Genomic DNA, 13,671 nt, shown 5'->3' with positions numbered 1-13,671 from the left:
GCTCGACCGCGTCCGGGGAGCCCCAACCTTCCATGAGCGCGGCCGCGTACTGCGTCGCCGCGTCCAGCCCTGCCAGGTCCGGTCATGGCCACATATGCTTCGCCTCTGCCGGCATTGCCAAGAACTGCTGCGCCGCGGACGGCATTGCCTCGTCCACGGCCGGCCAGCCCTAACCGACTTCGGCCGCGTGTGCCAATCCCGCAACCACGGCCTCCGCTCCCATCAACGGCGCTGGTGCTGCCACTGCCACCACTGCTGCTTCCTTCCGCAGCCCCGCCACTCCCGCTTCCGCCAGGGGCGCCGTCGTAGATGACGACGTCGTCCGCATCATCGCATGGGGCGCTGCCATTGCCACCACTCTCGTTTCCACCAGGGGCACCGCCGTCATGCGCACCATCGTGCTCTACGAAACAATGGGACACCGGTCATTGCGATCAAAAGGGCGGACGGACTGGTACAAAACGAAGCTTACCATCGTCGCCCTCTTCGAAGACGTACACATACTGCAGGTCAGCCGCATCGCCATCGTACTGCTCGTCGACCTCATCCCAGTTTATGGGCACGTTGAGGTCCAGATTAGCCATCGGATACTCAGAGAAGGGAACCGGGGGGGTGAGAAACAAAGGAGAAAAGTGCAGAGTTCTTCCATGGCGTGGACGAATTTATAAGCATGCTACTCTCGGTTTCAAAGGTCCATGGCGCTATAGCTGAAATTCCATGGCGCCAAGACAGTTTTGGAGGGAATGGAAATTGGCGCACAGCTAAAATTTGCGTTTTCGTTGAACCAGAAAAATGGCGCTCTACGGGTGCAGGGAAGCGATGCTTCATGATTCAAGAGCTGTGCATGCGGGGGAGAGAACGAGGAGAAACGAAACGGCAGCCAATCAGCAGCCACAACGCATTAGAAGGCGCGGGACTCGACTACATGCAACATTTATACTCCTCCATGCAGCGCATGCTAAGTCAGGGGCAAAATAGTCCAGAATTTTACTCTAGCAGCTGTCCTTGGTATTCGGGATTCCTCTTATACGCAAACAAAAGAAAAACGGAGGGAGTACAAGCCAAGTTCTATAATAAAAAATTCGCACTAGTATATGAAAGTGGTATCATAGGAGACCCTCTATCATGAAGATCATGGTGCTACTTTGAAGCACAAGTGTGGAAAAAGGATAGTAGCGTTGTCCCTTCTCCCTTTTTCTTTCATTTTTTTTCTTTGGGCCTTCTTTCTTTTTTCCTTTTTGGCCTTTTTTTCGTCCGGAGTCTCATTCCGACTTGTGGGGGAATCATTGTCTCCATCATCCTTTCCTCAGTGGGACAATGCTCTAATAATGATGATCATCACACTTTATTTACTTACAACTCAAAAATTATTAACAAGATATGACTCTATGTGAATGCCTCCGGCAGTGTACCGGGATGTGCAATGATGCATGAGTGACATGTATGAAAATTATGAAAGGTGTTTTTGCCACAAATATGATGTCAACTACATGATCATGCAAGCAATATGACAATGATGAAGCGTGTCATAATAACAGAACGATGGAAAGTTGCATGGCAATATATCTTAGAATGGCTATGGAAATGCCATAATAGGTAGGTATGGAGGCTCTTTTAAGGAAGGTATATGGTGGGTTTATGGTACCGGCGAAACTTGCGCGATACTAGAGAGGCTAGCAATGGTGGAAGGGTGAGAGTGCGTATAATCCATGGACTCAATATTAGTCATAAAGAACTCACATACTGATACGTCTCCAACGTATCTATAATTTTTGATTGCTCCATGCTATATTATCTACTGTTTTGGACATTATTGGGCTTTATTATCCACTTTAATATTATTTTTGGGACTAACCTATTAGCCAGAGGCCCAGCCCAGAATTGCTGTTTTTTGCCTATTTTAGGGTTTCGAAGAAAAGGAATATCGAACAGAGTCCAAACGGAATAAAACCTTCGGGAACGTGATTTTCTCACCGAACATGGTCCAGGTGACTTGGACCCTATGTCAAGAAACAAAGGAGGAGGCCACGAGGTAGGGGGCGCGCCTACCCCCCCAGGCGCGCCCTCCACCCTCGTGGGCCCCCTGTTGCTCCACCGACGTACTCCTTCCTCCTATATATACCTACGTACCCCCAAACGATCAGATACGGAGCCAAAACCCTAATTCCACCGCCGCAACTTTCTGTATCCACGAGATCCCATCTTGGGGCTTGTTCCGGAGCTCCGCCGGAGGGGGCCCCGATCACGGAGGGCTTCTACATCATCACCATAGCCCCTCCGATGAAGTGTGAGTAGTTCACCTCAGACCTACGGGTCCATAGTTATTAGCTAGATGGCTTCTACTCTCTTTTTGGATCTCAATACAATGTTCTCCCCCTCTCTTGTGGAGATCTATTCGATGTAATCTTATTTTTGCAGTGTGTTTGTTGAGACCGATGAATTGTGGGTTTATGATCAAGTCTACCTATGAACAATATTTGAATCTTATCTGAATTCTTTTATGTATGATTGGTTATCTTTGCAAGTCTCTTCGAATTATCAATTTGGTTTGGCCTACTAGATTGATCTTTCTTGCAATGGGAGAAGTGCTTAGATTTGGGTTCAATCTTGTGGTGTCCTTTCCTAGTGACAGTAGGGGCAGCAAGGCACGTATTGTATTGTTGCCATCGAGGATAACAAGATGGGGTTTTCATCATATTGCATGATTTTATCCCTCTACATCATGTCATCTTGCTTAAGGCATTACTCTGTTTTCATTAACTTAATACTCTAGATGCATGCTGGATAGCGGTCGATGAGTGGAGTAATAGTAGTAGATGCAGGCAGGAGTCGGTCTACTTGTCTCGGACGTGATGCCTATATACATGATCATGCCTAGATATTCTTATAACTATGCTCAATTCTGTCAATTGCTCAACAGTAATTTGTTCACCCACCGTAGAATATTTATGCTCTTGAGAGAAGCCACTAGTGAAACCTATGGCCCCCGGGTCTATCTTCATCATATTAATCTTCCAATACTTAGTTATTTACTTTGCTTTTATTTTACTTTGCATCTTTATCATAAAATACCAAAAAATATTATCTTATCATATCTATCAGATCTCACTATCGTAAGTGGCCGTGTAGGGATTGACAACCCCTTATCGTGTTGGTTGCGAGGATTTATTTGTTTTGTGTAGGTACGAGGGACTCACGCGTAGCCTCCTACTGGATTGATACCTTGGTTCTCAAAAACTGAGGGAAATACTTAAGCTACTCTGCTGCATCATCCCTTCCTCTTTGGGGAAAAACCAACGCAGTGCTCAAGAGGTAGCAAGAAGGATTTCTGGCATCGTTGCCGGGGAGTCTACGCAAAAGTCAATATACCAAGTACCATCACAATCCTTATCTCCCGCATTACATTATTTGCCATTTGCCTCTCGTTTTCCTCCCCCCCTTCACCCTTGCCGTTTTATTCACCGTCTCTCTCTCTATCCTCCCTCTCTTTCCCATTTGCCTGTCGTTATGGCTAGTCCCTTATCTGCTCCTTTGTCTCCTAAATTTGAGGTTCTTCACTTCAAACAAAGGCAAGGAGAAAATTTAAAAGATGCTTGGTTTAGAATGATGGAATCTTATCGTAATTTTACCCTAGAGGTGAATTTTAGAATTTTGATTCGTAACTTCTATGTTGGATTAAATATGTCTCATAGACAACTTTTGGATTGCGTTGCCAAAGGCAATTTTATTGAACTTGATCCCAGTATTGCGCATGAAATTATAGAAGGTATAGTAGGAACTCTACCTCAACAAAAGGGGCCTCATCATACCCAAGAGGAAAAGCAAGTTTTTGAGAAAATTTGCGAAGTAACCAAGATTTTACAAAAGTCTCTTGAACCTATTAAAAGCGTTAGCGGGAATCTCCACCACATGAACATGTTGATTACCCTTTGCAATAAGCGGTTGGATTCGTTAGATCTAAAAATTTCAGAATATGAAGGGAAACGTAAAGAACCTCCTGGATTCGAGCTTGATTCGGCTAAAAAGTTGAAAACCAAAGATGGCAATACCTAGATCTAGCCTTGCTTTTTATGCATAGCTAGGGGCGTTAAACGATAGCGCTTGTTGGGAGGCAACCCAAATTTTTTTATTCCTTGCTTTTTGCTCCTGTTTAGTAATAAATAATTTATCTAGCCTCTGTTTAGGTTGTGTTTTTTGTGTTTAATTAGTGTTTGTGCCAAGTAGAACCGTTGGGAAGACTTGGGGGAAGTCTTGATATCTTGCTGTAAAAACAGAAACTTTAGCGCTCACGAGAACTGCTGCCATTTTTATTTGGAAGATGCTATTTAGTTAATTCTTTTTGAATATGATTAATAGATAAATTACTCAAGTCAATAAATTTATTTTATAATTTTTGGGGTTACAGATCTTGCGCTAGCTATAGATTACTACAGACTGTTCTGTTTTTTTACAGATTCTCTTTTTCGTGTGTTGTTTGCTTATTCTGATGAATCTATGGCTAGTAAAATAGTTTATAAACCATAGAGAAGTTGGAATACAGTAGGTTTGACACCAATATAAATAAATAATGAGTTCATTACAGTACCTTGAAGTGGTCTTTTGTTTTCTTTCGCTAACGGAGCTCACGAGATTTTCTACTTTGAGTTTTGTGTTGTGAAGTTTTCAAGTTTTGGGTAAAGATTTGATGGATTATGGAACAAGGAGTGGAAAGAGCCTAAGATTGGGGATGCCCATGGCACCCCCAAGATAATCTAAGGACATCTAAAAGACAAAGCTTGGGGATGCCCCGGAAGGCATCCCCTCTTTTCGTCTACTTCTATCGGTAACTTTACTTGGAGCTATATTTTTATTCACCACATGATATGTGTTTTGCTTGGAGCGTCTTGTATGATTTGAGTCTTTGATTTTTAGTTTACCACAATCATCCTTGCTGTACACACCTTTTGAGAGAGCCATACATGATTTGGAATACTCTATGTGCTTCACTTATATCATTTGAGTTATATAGTTTTGCTCTAGTACTTCACTTACATCTTTTAGAGCACGGTGGTGGATTTATTTTATAGAAACTATTGATCTCTCATGCTTTGCTTAGATTATTTTGAGAGTCTTAAATAGCATGGTAATTTTCTTAAATAATCCTAATATGCTAGGTGTTCAAGATGAATAATTTTTTTCTTATGAGTGTTTTGAATACTAAGAGATGTTTGATGCTTGATGATTGTTTTGAGATATGGAGGTAATAATATCAAAGTCGTGCTAGTTGAGTAGTTTTGAATTTGAGAAATGCTTGTGTTGAAGTTTGCAAGTCCCGTAGCATGCACGTATGGTAAACGTTGTGTAACAAATTTGAAACATGAGGTGTTATTTGATTGTCTTCCTTATGAGTGACAGTCGAGGACGAGCGATGGTGTTTTCCTACCAATCTATCCCCCTAGGAGCATGCGCGTAGTGCTTTGTTTTTTGACGACTTGTAGATTTTTGCAATAAGTATGTGAGTTCTTTATGACTAATGTTGAGTCCATGGATTATACGCACTCTCACCCTTCCATCATTGCTAGCCTCTTCGGTACCGTGCATTGCCCTTTCTCACATTGAGAGTTGGTGCAAACTTCGCTGGTGCATCCAAACCCCGTGATATGATACGCTCTTTCACACATAAACCTCCTTATATCTTCCTCAAAACAGCCACCATACCTACCTATTATGGCATTTCCATAGCCATTCCGAGATATATTGCCATGCAACTTTCCACCATTCCGTTCATCATGACACATTCATCATTGTCATATTGCTTAACATGATCATGTAGTTGACATAGTATTTGTGGCAAAGCCATCGTTCATAATTCTTTCATACATGTCACTCTTGGTTCATTGCATATCCCGGTACACCGCCGGAGGCATTCATATAGAGTCATATCTTGTTCTAAGTATCGAGTTGTAATCATTAAGTTGTAAATAAATAGAAGTGTGATGATCATCATTCATAGGGCATTGTCCCAAATAAAAAAAGAAAGGCCAAAAAAAAGAAAAAAAGAAAAAGGCCAAATAAATAAATAAAAAAAATATATATATATAAAGAAGGGACAATGCTATATCCTTTTTCCACACTTGTGCTTCAAAGTAGCACCATAATCTTCATGATAGAGAGTCTTTTGTTTTGTCACTTTCATATACTAGTGGGAATTTTTCATTATAGAACTTGGCTTGTATATTCCAACAATGGGCCTCCTCAAGTGCCCTAGGTCTTCGTGAGCAAGCAAGTTGGATGCACACCCACTTAGTTTCTTTTGTTGAGCTTTCATACATTTATAGCTCTAGTGCATTCGTTGCATGGCAATCCCTACTCCTTGCATTAACATCAATCGGTGGGCATCTCCATAGCCTGCTGATTAGCCTCGTTGATGTGAGACTATCTCCTTTTTTGTCTTCTCCACATAACCCCCACCATCATATTCTATTCCACCCATAGTGCTATATCCATGGCTCGTGCTCATGTATTGCGTGAAAGTTTATAGGTTTGAGATTACTAAAGTATGAAACAATTGCTTGGCTTGTCATTGGGGTTGTGCATGATGAGAGCATTCTTGTGTGACGAAAATGGAGCATGACTAAACTATATGATTTTGTAGGGATGAACTTTCTCTGGCCATGTTATTTTGAGAGGACATAATTGCTTAGTTAGTATGCTTGAAGTATTATTATTTTTATGTCAATATGAACTTTTATCTTGAATCTTGTCCCCCTCTCTTGTGGAGATCTATTCGATGTAATCTTCTTTTTGCGGTGTGTTTGTTGAAGCCGATGAATTGTGGTTTTATGATCAAGTCTATCTATGAACAATATTTGAATCTTCTCTGAATTCTTTTATGTATGATTGGTTATGTTTGCAAGTCTCTTCGAATTATCAGTTTGGTTTGGCCTACTAGATTGATCTTTCTTGCAATGGGAGAAGTGCTTAGCTTTGGGTTCAATCTTGCGGTGTCCTTTCCTAGTGACAGTTGGGGCAGCAAGGCACATATTGTATTGTTGCCATCGAGGATAACAAGATGGGGTTTTCATCATATTGCATGAGTTTATCCCTCTACATCATGTCATCTTGCTTAAGGTGTTACCCTGTTTTCATTAACTTAATACTCTAGATGCATGCTGGATAGCGGTCGATGAGTGGAGTAATAGTGGTAGATGCAGGCAGGAGTCGGACTACTTGTCTCGGACGTGATGCCTATATACATGATCATGCCTAGATATTCTCATAACTATGCTCAGTTCTGTCAATTGCTCAATAGTAATTTGTTCACCCACCATAGAATATTTATGCTCTTGAGAGAAGCCACTAGTGAAACCTATGGCCCCCGGGTCTATCTTCATCATATTAATCTTCCAATACTTAGTTATTTACTTTGCTTTTATTTTACTTTGCATCTTTATCATAAAAATACCAAAAAAATATTATCTTATCATATCTATCAGATCTCACTCTCATAAGTGGTCGTGTAGGGATTGACAACCCCTTATCGCGTTGGTTGCGAGGATTTATTTGTTTTGTGCAAGTATGAGGGACTCGCTCGTAGCCTCCTACTGGATTGATACCTTGGTTCTCAAAAACTGAGGGAAATACTTATGCTACTCTGCTGCATCAACCCTTCCTCTTTGGGGAAAAACCAACAAATTGCTCAAGAGGTAGCACATACTTATTGCAAAAATCTACAAGTTATCAAAGCAAAGTATTACGCGCATGCTCATAGGGGGATAGATTGGTAGGAAAAGATCATCGCTCGTCCCCGACCGCCACACATAAGGAAGACAATAAATAAATAAATCATGCTCCGACTTCATCACATAACGGTTCAACATACGTGCATGCTACGCGAATCACAAACTTTAACACAAGTATTTTTCAAATTCACAATTACTCAACTAGCATGACTCTAATATCACCATCTCCATATCTCAAAACAATTATCAAGTATCAAACTTCTCATAGTATTCAATGCACTTGTATGAAAGTTTTTATTATTGCCATGTTGTTCGAAAGGACTCTCAAAATAATATAAGTGAAGCATGAGAGAACAATTATTTCTATAAAATAAAACCACTGCCGTGCTCTAAAAGATATAAGTGAAGCACTAGAGCAAAAACTATATAGCTCAAAAGATATAAGTGAAGCACATAGAATATTCTAATAAATTCCCAATCATGTGAGTCTCTCTCAAAAGGTGTATACAGAAAGGATGATTGTGGTAAACTAAAAAGCAAAGACTCAAATCATACAAGACGCTCCAAGCAAAACACATATCATGTGGTGAATAAAAATATAGCTCCAAGTAAAGTTACCGATAGACGAAGACGAAAGAGGGGATGCCTTCAGGGGCATCCCCAAGCTTAGGATTTTTGGTGTCCTTGAATTTTACCTTGGGGTGCCATGGGCATCCCCAAGCTTAGGCTCTTTCCACTCCTTGTTCCATAATCCATCAAATCTTTACCCAAAACTTGAAAACTTCACAGCACAAAACTCAAAATAGAAAATCTCGTGAGCTCCGTTAGCGAAAGGAAAGAAAACACCACTTCAAGGTACTGTAATGAACTCATTCTTGATTTATATTGGTGTTAAACCTACTGTATTCCAACTTCTCTATGGTTTATAAACTCTTTTACTAGCCATAGATTCATCAAAATAAGCAAACAACACACGAAAAACAGAATCTGTCAAAAACATAACAGTCTGTAGTAATCTGTAGCTAACGTGAACTTCTGGAACCCAAAAAATTCTAAAATAAATTTATGGACATGAGGAATTTATCTATTAATCATATGCAAGAATAATTAACTAAATATCACTATCCAAATAAAAATGGCAGCAATTCTCGTGAGCGCTAAAGTTTCTGTTTTTTACAGCAAGATCAAAAAGACTTTCCCCAAGTCTTCCCCACGGTTCTACTTGGCACAAACACTAATTAAACACAAAAAACACAATAAAACAGAGTCTAGATAAATTATTTATTACTAAACAGGAGCAAAAATCAAGGAATAAAAATAAAATTGGGTTGCCTCCCAACAGGCGCTATCAATTAACGCCCCTAGCTAGGCATAAATGCAAGGATAGATCTAGGTATTGCCATCTTTGGTAGGAAATCCATAAGTGGCTCTCATAATAGATTCATATGGTAATTTAATTTTCTTTCTAGGGAAGTGTTCCATGCCTTTCCTTAATGGAAATTGGAATTTAATATTCCCTTCCTTCATATCAATAATTGCACCAATCGTTTTAAGGAAAGGTCTACCAAGAATAACAGGACATGAAGGATTGCAATCTATGTCAAGAACAATGAAATCTACGGGCACATATTTCCTATTTGCAACAATAAGAACATCATTAATTCTTCCCATAGGTTTCTTAATAGTGGAATCCGCAGGGTGCAAGTTTAAAGAACAATCATCAAAATCACGAAAACCTAACAAATCACACAAAGTTTTTGGAATCGTGGAAACACTAGCACCCAAATCACACAAAGCATAGCACTCATGATCTTTAATTTTAATTTTTATTGTATGTTCCCACTCATCATAAAGTTTTCTAGTGATAGAAACTTCCAACTCAAGTTTTTCTTCATAAGATTGCATCAAAGCATCAACGATATGTTTAGTAAAAGCGTTATTTTGACTATAAGCATGAGGAGAATTTAGCATGGATTGAAACAAGGAAATACAATCTATCAAAGAGCAATTATCATAATTAAATCCCTTGAAATCCAAAATAGTGGGTTCATTGATATTTAACGTTTTAATCTCTTCAATCCCACTTTTAACAGTTTTTGCATCAAGATCTAAAGACTCTGAATTTTTGGAACGCCTTCTAGGTAAAGGTGGATCATATTCAATCCCATTATTATCAAGATTCATATTGCAAAACAAAAATTTAATAGGGGAAACATCAATTAATTTTAGATCTTCATCCTTATTATCATGAAAACTAGAAGAATACGCTTTCGCAAAGCAATCTTTCTTAGCACGCATCCTAGCTATTCTTTCTTTGCACTCATCAATGGAAATTCTCATGGCTTTGAGAGACTCGTTGATATCATGCTTAGGTGGAATAGATCTAATTTTCAAAGAATCAACATCAAGAGAAATTCTATCAACGTTCCTAGCCAACTCATCAATCTTAAGCAATTTTTCTTCAATCAAAGCATTGAAACTCTTTTGCGAAGTAATAAATTTTTTAATACTAGATTCAAAATCAGAGGGAATCTTATTATAATTTCCATAAGAATTGTTGTAGGAATTTCCATAATTATTAGAGGAATTGCTAGGAAATGGCCCAGGATTAAAATTACCTCTATATGCGTTGTTACCAAAATTGTTCCTACTAACAAAATTCACATCCATAGATTCATTATTATTCTCAATCAAAGTTGACAACAGAATATCATTAGGATCACTGGGAGCACTCTTATTAGCAAACAATTTCATAAGTTCATCCATCTTTCCACTCAAAACATTGATCTCTTCAATTGCATGCACTTTTTTACTAGTAGATCTTTCAATGTGCCATCGAGAATAATTAACCATAATATTATCTAGGAGTTTGGTAGCTTCTCCTAAAGTGATTTACATAAAAGTGCCTCCCGCGGCCGAATCTAAAAGATTTCTAGAAGCAAAATTCAATCCGGCATAAAAATTATGTATAATCATCCATAAATTCAAACCATGTGATGGGCAATTACGTATCATTGATTTCATCCTCTCCCAAGATTGTGCAACATGTTCATGATCAAGTTGCTTAAAGTTCATAATATTGTTTCTAAGAGAGATGATCTTAGCAGGAGGAAAATACTTAGAGATAAAAGCATCTTTGCACTTATTCCATGAAGCAATACTATTCTTAGGCAAAGACGAAAACCAAGCTTTTGCACGATCTCTAAGGGAGAAAGGAAATAGCTTCAATTTAACAATATCATTGTCCACATCTTTCTCCTTTTGCATATCACACAAATCAACAAAGTTGTTTAGATGGGTAGCGGCATCTTCACTAGGAAGGCCAGAAAACGGATCTTTCATGACAAGATTCAACAAAGCAGTATTAATTTCACAAGATTCAGCATCGGTAAGAGGAGCAATCGGAGTGCTAATAAAATCATTATTGTTGGTATTGGCAAAGTCACACAATTTAGTATTATCTTGAGCCATCGCGACAAGCAACCAATCCAACACACAAGCAAACAGGAAACGGGCAAAAAGGCAAATAGAAAAAGAGAAGGGGAACGGAAAGAGAGGGAGAGAGGAAAAGAGGGCGAATAAAACAGCAAGGGTGAAGTGGGGGAGAGAAAAATGAGAGGAAAATGGCAAATAATGTAATGCGGGGGATACGAGTTTGTGATGGGTACTTGGTATGTCTTGACTTGTGCTTGACTTGACTTGGCGCGAATCTCCCCGACAACGGCGCCAGAAATCCTTCTTGCTACCACTTGAGCACTGCGTTGGTTTTCCCTTGAAGAGGACAGGGTGATGCAGTAAAGTAGCGTAAATATTTCCCTAAGTTTGAGAACCAAGGTATCAATCCAGTAGGAGATCACGCTCGAGTCCCACGCACCTACACAAACAAATAAGAACCTCGCAACCAACGCGATAAAGGGGTTGTCAATCCCTTCACGGTCACTTACGAGAGTGAGACCTGATAGATATGATAAGATAATGTTTTTGGTATTTTTATGATAAAGAGAAATAAAGATGCAAAGTAAAATAAACGGCAAAGGAAATAACTAAGTATTGGAAGATTAATATGATGGAAGATAGACCCGTGGGCCATAGGTTTCACTAGTGGCTTCTCTCAAGAGCATAAGTATTACGTTGGGTAAACGAATTACTGTCGAGCAATTGATAGAATTGAGCATAGTTATGAGAATATCTAGGTATGATCATGTATATAGGCATCACGTCCGAGACAAGTAGACCGAAACGATTCTGCATCTACTACTATTACTCCACACATCGACCGCTATCCAGCATGCATCTAGAGTATTAAGTTCATAAGAACAGAGTAATGCTTTAAGGAAGATGACATGATGTAGAGGGATAAACTCATGAAATTTGATATAAACCCCATATTTTTATCCTCGATGGCAACAATACAATACGTGTCGGTTCCCTTTCTGTCGCTGGGATCGAACACCGCAAGATTGAACCCAAAGCTAAGCACTTCTCCCATTGCAAGAAAGATCAATCTAGTAGGCCAAACCAAACTGATAATTCGAAGAGACTTGCAAAGATAAACCAATCATACATAGAATTCAGAGGAGAATCAAATACTGTTCATAGATAATGTGGGTCATAAACCCACAATTCATCGGATCTCGACAAACACACCGCAAAAGAAGATTACATCGAATAGATCTCCAAGAAGATCGAGGAGAACTTTGTATTGAGATCCAAAGAGAGAGAAGAAGCCATCTAGCTAATAACTATGGACCCTTAGGCCTGAAGTAAACTACTCACACATCACCGGAGAGGCCATGGAGTTGATGTAGAGGCCCTCTGTGATCAATGCCCCTTCCGATAGAGCTCCGGATAAGGCCCCAAGATGGGATCTCTCGGGTATAGAAGGTTGCGGCGGTGGAATTAGGTTTTCATGGTGCTCCTCGATGTTTGGGGGTACGTGGACTTATATAGGAGGAAGAAGTACGTCGGTGGAGCAACGGGGAGCACGAGGGTGGAGGGCGCGTCCAGGGGGTAGGCGCGCCCCCTGCCTCGTGGCCTCCTCCGTTGTTTCTTGACGCCCACTCCAAGTCTCCTGGATCACGTTTGTTGAGAAAATCACGTTCCCGAAGATTTCATTCCGTTTGGACCCCGTTTGATATTCATTTTCTTCGAAACCCTAAAATAGGTAAAAAAAATAGCAATTTGGGTTGGGCCTCCAATTAGTAGGTTAGTCCCAAAAATGATATAAAAGTGTAAAATAAAGCCCATTAACATCCAAAATAGATAATATAATTGCATGGAGCAATCAAAAATTATAGATACGTTGGAGACGTATCAGCCACCCAGCCGGAGCGTCTTCCCCGACGACGTCATCCACAGCAACACCTCGACGTCACTCATCCACCGTACCAGATGAGGATCCATCGTCGATCTAGTCGTCCCGCCGGTTCAGCCACCCCGTCCTCCACCTCCAAGGAGCTGCCCCGACATTCCCCTCGTCTTTCGCGCCACCTCCATTCCCACACCGCCGTCTTCACCTACACCACCAGAAGAGCATCATCGTCACCGTTTCCTCGGATGGAGCTGCGGCCTAATTGGCGCCACCAAAGAGGTTGTACCCTAATCGCCGCATTTTCTTCTTGATTTGATCCCACGATGCTGCTGGCGCTCGGTCCCGAGCCGACACGGCGCGGCTCCATCCACGACGGCGTCGCCGGCCACTTCCTCCACGGCGTCGCTCCCTCGGCGGCGACGTCCACATCAATAGGAGCTACTACTGCTTTAGCTCTCGCTCGCGCTGCTGCTCTGCTCTTGCTCTCGGTCCCCTGCTTGGTCTGCTCTTGCTCTTGCTCGCGCTGCTGCTCTCACTCTTGCTCTTGCTTGCGATGCTGCTCCGATTTAGCTACACTTCAGTCGACTGAATCGACTTTTGGGTCAGTCAATTTTCAGGGGGTGGGGGGCTTGCCGGAGT

This window comes from Triticum urartu, chromosome 5A, assembly GCF_056163025.1.
Source record: "Triticum urartu cultivar PI428250 chromosome 5A, HENAU_Tu73, whole genome shotgun sequence".
In the NCBI taxonomy this organism is placed as follows: domain Eukaryota; kingdom Viridiplantae; phylum Streptophyta; class Magnoliopsida; order Poales; family Poaceae; genus Triticum; species Triticum urartu.
Note: the sequence above shows the minus strand (reverse complement) of the source record.